This window comes from Otolemur garnettii, unplaced genomic scaffold, assembly GCF_000181295.1.
Source record: "Otolemur garnettii isolate 467f Iridium unplaced genomic scaffold, OtoGar3 scaffold00042, whole genome shotgun sequence".
NCBI classification, from domain to species: Eukaryota; Metazoa; Chordata; class Mammalia; order Primates; family Galagidae; genus Otolemur; species Otolemur garnettii.
The window spans coordinates 10,366,685-10,375,001 of record NW_003852437.1 but is presented as its reverse complement, the minus strand read 5'-3'; positions in this window follow the sequence as shown (position 1 = coordinate 10,375,001).

The window sequence follows — 8,317 nt, the reverse complement described above, 5'->3', positions numbered from 1 at the left end:
GTTGCCCTGAGTAGAGTGCCATGGCATCATAGCTCATAGCAACCTCCAACTCTTGGGCTCAAGCGATCCTCTTGCCTCAGTTTTTCATTTTTAGTAGAGATGGGGGTCTCGCTTTTGCTCAGGCTGGTCTTGAACTCTTGGCCTCCCAGAGTACTAGGATTACAGGTGTGAGCCACCAAGCCCATCTCAACTTTTCAAATAAAGTTCCCTCGATCCAGTGGAATTTCAGGTCTCTAGAAAAAACATATGCCTCATCTTTGAGGTTTGCTCAAGATTTTCCTCTTTCCCCACCCTTAACTGGGCCTCCACAAAGAAGGTCTGAAGTGAGGCAGAGCCATGAGTTATCATGGTGCTAAAGTGTACTGAGTACTTTATTTCTCAGAACAACCCCCCCAAACAAGTTGCTCTACTTTTAAGGAATCTGAGATCAGAAAAAGCAAGTTGTTAACCATTGTATGGTGCAGCTGGTCTCAAATATAGTCTGGCTAATGCTAGAGCCCATGCTTTAGGGATTCTATGCAAAGCAAGATGTAAGGCACCTCTATCCTGGGTCTCTCTCTGTCTTTTTTTTCTTTTTGCCTGCATGATGAATTCAGGTTCATTTTTAACTTTTTTTTTTTTTGAGACAGAGTCTCACTTCGTCACCCTTGGTAGAGTGCCATGATGTCATAGCTTACAGCAACCTCAAACTCTTGGGCTCAAGCGATCCTCTTGTCTCAGCCTCTCAGGTAGTTGGTACTACAGGCACCCACCACAATGCCTGGCTATTTTCAGAGATGGGGGTCTCACTCTTGCTCTGGTTGGTCTTGAACTCATGAGCTCAAGCAATCCACCTGCCTCAGACTCCTAGAGTGCTAGGACTACAGGCATGAGCCACTGTGCCTGGCTTCATTTTGAACTTTAAAAAAAAAATCCTTGTAAAGAGAGCCTTTTTATGTTTATAAAGTTAACTTTTGCTTTTAATACATGTACAGAAAATACATTACTGTGTGTAAATTGATCAATTAATTTTAGAAATTAAATACGGGTACAACACAGGGAACCAGCATTCAGATAAAGAGAAAACTACTAATACCCTAGAAGCTGTCTTTGTGTATCAATTATGACCGAATCGTGTCTCTCTCAAATTCCTATGTTGGAGCCCCACCCTCAGTGGGACTGCCTTGAAAGCAGAGCCCTTCCTTTAAAGAGGGAATTAATGTTACTGAACTCATAAAGATTGAGTCCTGATCCAATAGCACTGGCATCTTTACAAGAAGAGGAAGAGACACCAGGAATGTGAGTATACAGAGAAAAGGCCATGGGAGGATGAAGCAACAAGGTGGCTAGGTGTCTGAAGCCAAGGAGGGAGTTCAGGAGTAACCCACTGTGTCAGCACCCTGCTCTTACACTTTCAGCCTCCAGAACTGGCAGAGAACAGATCTCTGTTATTTAAGCCACCCTGTCTGTGGCATTTTTAATAACTGCCCTAGCATACTAATACGCATCTTTCCACAGACACCACCTACACTATCCACTGTCCTGTTCTAAGAGTATGGCTTAGTTTTGTCTGTGTTTGTACTTCACATAAATGGGAATCACCTTGTGTCTGACCTCTTTTGTCTTATAAAGGCTGTATGTTTCCCTTTAAATGTTGCTTTAGCTGCATCCCACAAATTTTAAGATTTTGTTTAGATTTTAATTAAAAACATCTTTAAATTTTCCTTCTGATTTGTTTCTTGACTATGAATTACTTCAAAATATGTTCCTTAACTTCAAATATTTGCCTTTTTGTCAAATACGTGTATCTTTTGCTTGTTGATCTTTAATTTCATTGGGGTCGAAATAATACTCTGTACTATTTAAAGTTTTAAAATTCATTGAGACTTGTTTTATGGACCAGAATATGGTCAATCTTAGAGAGTGTTTCATGTATACTTGAATGTGTATACACCCGTGATTTGGGTAGTGCTCTAGAGATGCTAAGTAGGAAGGTTGGTTGATAATTGTTCAAATCTTCTATCTCTTTACTGAAATTTTGTCTACTTGTTGAAGTAATTGCTGAGAGAGAAGTAAATTTGCACTGTAACTGTAGATATGTCTATTTCTCCTTTTAGATCTTTTGGGCTTTGAAACTTTATGATGTGGGCTGTGCTCACTGGGGTTAGGTGATATCTCAGGGTGGTTTTCTATATCTCAGGTACATCTTCTTTATTTGCTCCTGAGATGATGAACACTTAGGTTGATTCCATATCCTTGCAATTGTGAATTGTGCTGCAATAAACATTCAAGTTTAAGTGTCTTTTTTTATAGTGACTTCTTTTTATTTAGGTAGGTAGATACCCAGTAGTGGGTTTGCTGGATCAAATGATAGATCTACTTTTGATCATTGGAGGAATCTCTATACTATTCTCCACATAAGTTGTACCCCTTTATGTTCCTACAGTATATAAGAGTTCCCTTTCGGGTGGCACCTGTGGCTGAAAGGAGTGGGGCGCTGGCCTCATATGCCAGAGGTGGTGGGTTCAAACCCAGCCCTGGCCAAAAAAAAGAGTTCCCTTTCACTGCATGTGCACCATCATTTATGGTTTTTTGACTTTTTCCTAACGGCCATTTGGACAAGGTTAAGGTGGTTTTAATGTACATTTCCCTGTGATTAGTGATGTTGAGCACTTTTTCGTATTTTTTTTGCCATTTGTACATCCACCCTTGAAAAAAACTGTTCCTCTCTTATGCTCCCTTTTCCTCGGGATTGTTTTTGTCTTGTTGATTTGTTTGAATTCCTTATAGATTTTTGATGTTAATCCCTTGTCAGATGTGCACTTTGCAAATATTTTCTTCTATTCTGTTGGTTGTATATTTATCCTATTCTTTGCTGTGCAGAAACTTTTTAGTTTAAGTCTCATTTATTTATTTTTATTGTGCTGTATTTGCAAGGTCTTAGTCATAAATTCTTTGACTAGGCCAATGTCTATAAGAGTTTTTCTTATGTTTTCTTTTTAGAATTTTTATGCTTTCAGAGCTTACACTTAAGTCTTTAATCCACAATCCATTTTGAGTTAATTTTTATATATGGCAAGAGAGAGAACCAGTTTCATTCTTCTGCATACAAACCATTTGTTGAATAAAGAATCCTTTCCCTGGTGTATCCTTTTGTCTGATTTATCAAAAATCAGTTGGTTATAGGTATATAGCTTTATTCTTGGATTCCCTATTTTGTTTCATTGATCTTTGTATCTACTTTTATTCCAGTGCCATGATGTCTTGGTTACTATAGCCGTGTGGTATAATTTGAAGTCAGGCAATGTGATGCCTCTGGATTTGTTCTTTTTACTTAGGATTTCTTGGCTATTCAGACTCTTTTATGGTTCTATATGAGGGTTAGGACTGTTTTTTCTAATTCTAAGAAAAATAACATTGATATTTTAGTGGAAATTGCATTGACTCTGTAAATCACTTTGGGCAGTGTGGTCACTGTAACAATACTGCTTCTTCTAATCCATGAGCACAGGAAGTTTTTCCATTTGTGTCATCTATGATTTCTTTCATCAGAAGAGAAGTGCTTAGAGTACAGGAAGCCAGGAAATAGGAAAGAAATACAGCTGGAGTAGCCTCAAAGCGCAGACCATGCTAGAGCCCAGAACGAAGACTTTAGTTCTTTTACCTAAAAGAGTGATGGGAGGATTTTAACCTGAAAATGTCATGTTCAGAAAAGCCTGGATTTAATGGTGTCTCAGTTAATGCTCAGCATGTTTAGTGGATTTTCTCCATTTGGGCTGGTGAGGAGTCTAGCACAGTGACTTTTAACCCGTGTGCCCTGGCACAGTGTGCTGTAAGAGGATCTTAGGTGTGAAAAATTTTAAAGATCATTAATTAAATTATTTTCCAAAGGAGGTCAAAGCACAGTAAATATATTCTTTTTTCTTTTTACTCTTTTTTTTTTTTGATCAACATGATTTAAGTGTGCAGCAGAAGTTTAACTATAGGTTCAAGTGTGCCGTGAGTTAAAGAAGGTTGGAAAACACTGATCTAGCATCTTCCTGAATCATGAGAGCTCTGGATATCTACTATCTACCAATAACCGTTCTCTGGCAGGCCTTGTGAAGTTGTCCCCTGCACATGAACTCTTCCTCCAGCCAAAGGTCAAGAGGACCTCTCTGCAGATTTCAGAGCTCCTTTCTGTCCAGCTTCCTCTTCTTGGATACCCTGTGTTATAGGCTGCAGCCGCCTCACCAGCCTCAAATTCCAATGCCTGTTTCTCTGTCCTGTGTCAGCACAGCATCCTGGCTTCAGTGTGGAGGCAGAACGCTGGGGTGAAAGTAGAACTCACCTCATGAGTTTTCTTTCTCTCAAGGACAACCTTGAACTCTTAATCAATTCCTAAAAACAGTTGCTTCATATATTGTGTCTGTTTTTATAGATGATTACTATGGAAGGGTAAACCCAGTACCTGTCATCCCATCACAGATGAAACCAAAAGTCATAATGTCTTCTTTTTTGAGTATTTTTTCTTCTTTTTATGGTGTGTGTTTGAAAAATGAACCATATGATAGCTACATACAGTTAACTTTTTTCTCAGTTTAACACTGAGACAATTAAATACTATAAAATTTCATCTTAGAATATCCATATAAGGCTCGGTGCCTGTGGCTCAACTGGCTAAGGTGCCAGCTACATACACCTAAGGTGGCGGGTTTGAATCCAGCCTGGCCTGCCAAACAACAATGATGGCTGCAACCAAAAAATAGCCGGGCGCTGTGGCAGGCACCTGTGGTCCCAGCTACTTGGGAGGCGGAGGCAGGAGACTCGCTTGAGCCCAGGAGTTGGAGGTTGCTGTGAGCTGTGATACCACAGCACTTTACCCAGGGGGATAGCTTGAGACTCTGTCTCAAAAAGAAAAACAAAACGAATATCCATACAATGGAACGTTATTTAGTGATAAAAGAAATGAGCTATCAAGCCATGTAAAGACATAGAGGAAACTTGAATCCATATTGCTAAGTCAACAAAGCTTCTCTGAAAAGGTGACATACTGTATACTTTCAATTATATGGCGCTCTAGAAAAGCAAAAACTATGGAGACAGTGAAAAGATCTGTAATTTCTGGGAGTTGCAGACAGAAAGAGGAAGGAACAGAGAGAGCCTGGTAGTGAAAATAACCTGTATGATTCTATCATGGGGAATACATGTCATGATACATTTGTCCAGACTCATAACATGTACAGCACTGAAAGTGAGTTTTTATTCCTAGTAACGTATCAATACTGGTTCCTCCATTGTAATAAATAAACCACATTAATGCAAAATATGAATAATTGTGGTGGCTCATGCTGTAACCCCAGCACTGTGGGAGGCTGAGGCAAGAGGATCCCTTAATGCCAGGAGTTGGAGACCGGCCTAGGTAACATAGTGAGACCTTGTCTCTACAAAAAATAAAATGAAAATTAGCTAGGCATGGTGGTCCATGCCTGTAACTCCAGCTACTTCGGAATTAAGTAGCTGGGAGGTGGGAAGATTGCTCAAGCACAGGAGTTCCAGGCCTCTTTGAGCTATGATCACACCACTGCACTCCCGCCTGTGTGACACGGTGAGCCCCTTTCTCTAAAAATAAATAAAAAATAAATAAAATAATAGGGGAAACTGTAGGGGAAGATGAGTGGGTAAATGGAAACTCTGTACTTTCTGCTCCATTTTTCTGTAAACCTAAATCTACTCTAAAAATAAAATTAACAAAAATTTTTAAAATCAGTTAACTATAAAACTATACCTTTTGATTCTGAACAAAACCTATTTCTGGAATACTCTTAATTGCATGAGGAGAAAAGAAATATTCAATTAACTATGATTATTTGACTTCCTAAAACACAAAGTAAGTTACCAAAAGAAAAGTCTAATATTTATTCTGAAAAATATCTCCTGGGATTGGCTCGTTTCTGCTTCCTCTGGGCCTACATTTTACTCACCCCACCTTTCTTATGAATAAACATGAAGCTTGACTACAGGGCGAACACTCCCAGGCCTTAAGCTGGTTCTGGGTTCTGAGAGGAACAACTAGTATTGAAAGAAGTGTTGTTCTTTCACAAGAAGGCAGAATCTGGTTCAATGATGTAAAAGCAGAAGTGGTCCTGCAGGAATTAGCCTGTGTCATTTGATTTTTATAGACGCTATTGTCTAATGAGGGTTAATGATTAAGCACATTGAGTTATATTGTCTTTTGGTTGTTAACTCACTCTGCAAAGTTTCTGTACATAAAAAGAAAAGCATTCCATTTGCAACAGTTTGGATGATGTGATTTTGGAATTTTTATCTAATTCATTTTAAGTGAAATATTTTACGTTTTAACAGATTCTTTTTAAAAGTAGCATTTTAAAAACATCACTAGAATTGATAGTATTCAAAGTGCTTTATACTAAGTAAAGGGAACCAGAAGGAAAAGTAACTCAGGAAACTACTTGGCTTTCACTGCGCTTTGTGACTCAAACTCAAAATGAAAATAAAAATGTTCGACTTCTTTCTGTCATGATAGAGTGAAGTGCTCACTCAACTCTGAGCCTGTCCCTTTAACGGGGAAATGATTGCAATCAGGAGTGCAAAATTAAAAAAAAAAAAAAAATCCACCAAACGGGATTTCATTTTAAAATGCAGATCCTATTAGAAGGGCTTCACAAAGGAACACTGCCTCTGACAAGGAGAGAAAAATCCACCCTTCAAAGCTAATTGTGGTATTAAAGTATCTATGAAAGAAAGAAAAATGGCATATAGCTATTAAAACTAGTTTTGTAATGCAGACACACTTTTTCATGGAAACAGTAACAACAGTCTCCAGGGCGTAGGGGGCGGGGAGGGGTGTGTGAGCGGAATGAGCAAGAGGGAGATTCTTCCAGATGAATGAACAAATGAATGAATGCGAGGGGGGGAAAAATCCCCACCCAAAATTGTTTAAGGTGACTAATTAAGACCCCCTCTTAGAAAAGCTGTTGCTAGGTAAACAAAACTGTTTAAAACATGTTCATCATTAAAGTGTCCCCTGACAGCAGGAGGAGGCGGCAGACTTGGCGACAGAAGGGAGAAGAAGAGCGGCATATGGCCCCCGGTTCTGTCCCCTGCTGACAGGCTGCCTCGCTGCAAGCCCCTTTGCTCTGTATTCCGTGCACACAGCAGATTGCTATGCCCCAACTTTCCCATCTGTACCCCAGACTCGTGTCCCAACAACGTGGCCGCCATGCAGTGTTCAGGCGGGGAAGGGAGATTAACAACCAATCATCACAATGCGCTCCATCGTGCATTGTCCCCACAGCATTACATGGTATATTTCCAGTGGGGATTAGCCCATCCATCACGGGCCTTTATTGGCACCCTTTTTGTTGTTGTTGTTGTTGTTATATAAAGCCCAAACACTGTCGTAAAATTCTAAACTGCTTAATTGCTGTGCTGTAAACATTTGCATATCAGAGATATGTCATTCCATCATTAAATGACACTAGGTATTTGTTACAAGGGTCCAACAATCATGCCAACGCACCCCTGAAGAAAGGTCATTTATTGGTATTATGCGAAATTTGCTGGTGAATTGAAATCAGCAACAATTAGGGGTTTGGATACTGTTGGACTCGGTGTATTTTGATTTCCTCTGGTTCAGTGCTCAGGGCACGCGGAGCCCTTTCCACCATGAACAGAATGCTGAAGCCAGCTCCGTCTCCGGGTGAAGGCGTCCTTGTAAACTTGTCACCTTCACCATCTGATACGCATCCAGGCAGTAAACTAATTTTTGCATTCTGGATTTTGTCTTTGATCAGAGTATCAAATAGCCTGGCCTAGGGAGCTCGTAGTGCCAAGCTTGGGCATGTGTGCTCAATTCCCTCCATATAGATGGAGGAAAATGTTTGAAAAACTTGGGCAGGGGCTACGTTGGGGTGTTCAGGAGGCACACCTGTTCTCAGTGCTGGGGAGAGAGTCCTTAATAGAGAAATGCCTTTTCCGCCTCCCACCCCTACAGGTCCCGGCTGTGTGTGGTGGGTGGAGGCGGTGGGAGGTGCTCCACACCAGCTACAAGCTGCTAGTCCCGGAGCCTTTGATCTGGAGGGAGCTCATCCTCTCGGTTGGGGTGATTACAGAGCCCACTCGGCAGGGCTCCCTTCGTTTAAAAGCACTACTCCTGATTTACCCGGGCCGCACCCCTCCACCCAGGGTCAGAGGAAGAGGTAATGGGTAACTAATCCAATTGAAGCTACAACTGAGACCCTGAAACCATCAGGGCTTCATCTGGGATTCAGCCAGGACACGCCCACAAATGCTGCAGCTACTTGCAGCCCAACAACTTCTGAAATCCCCTGACCAG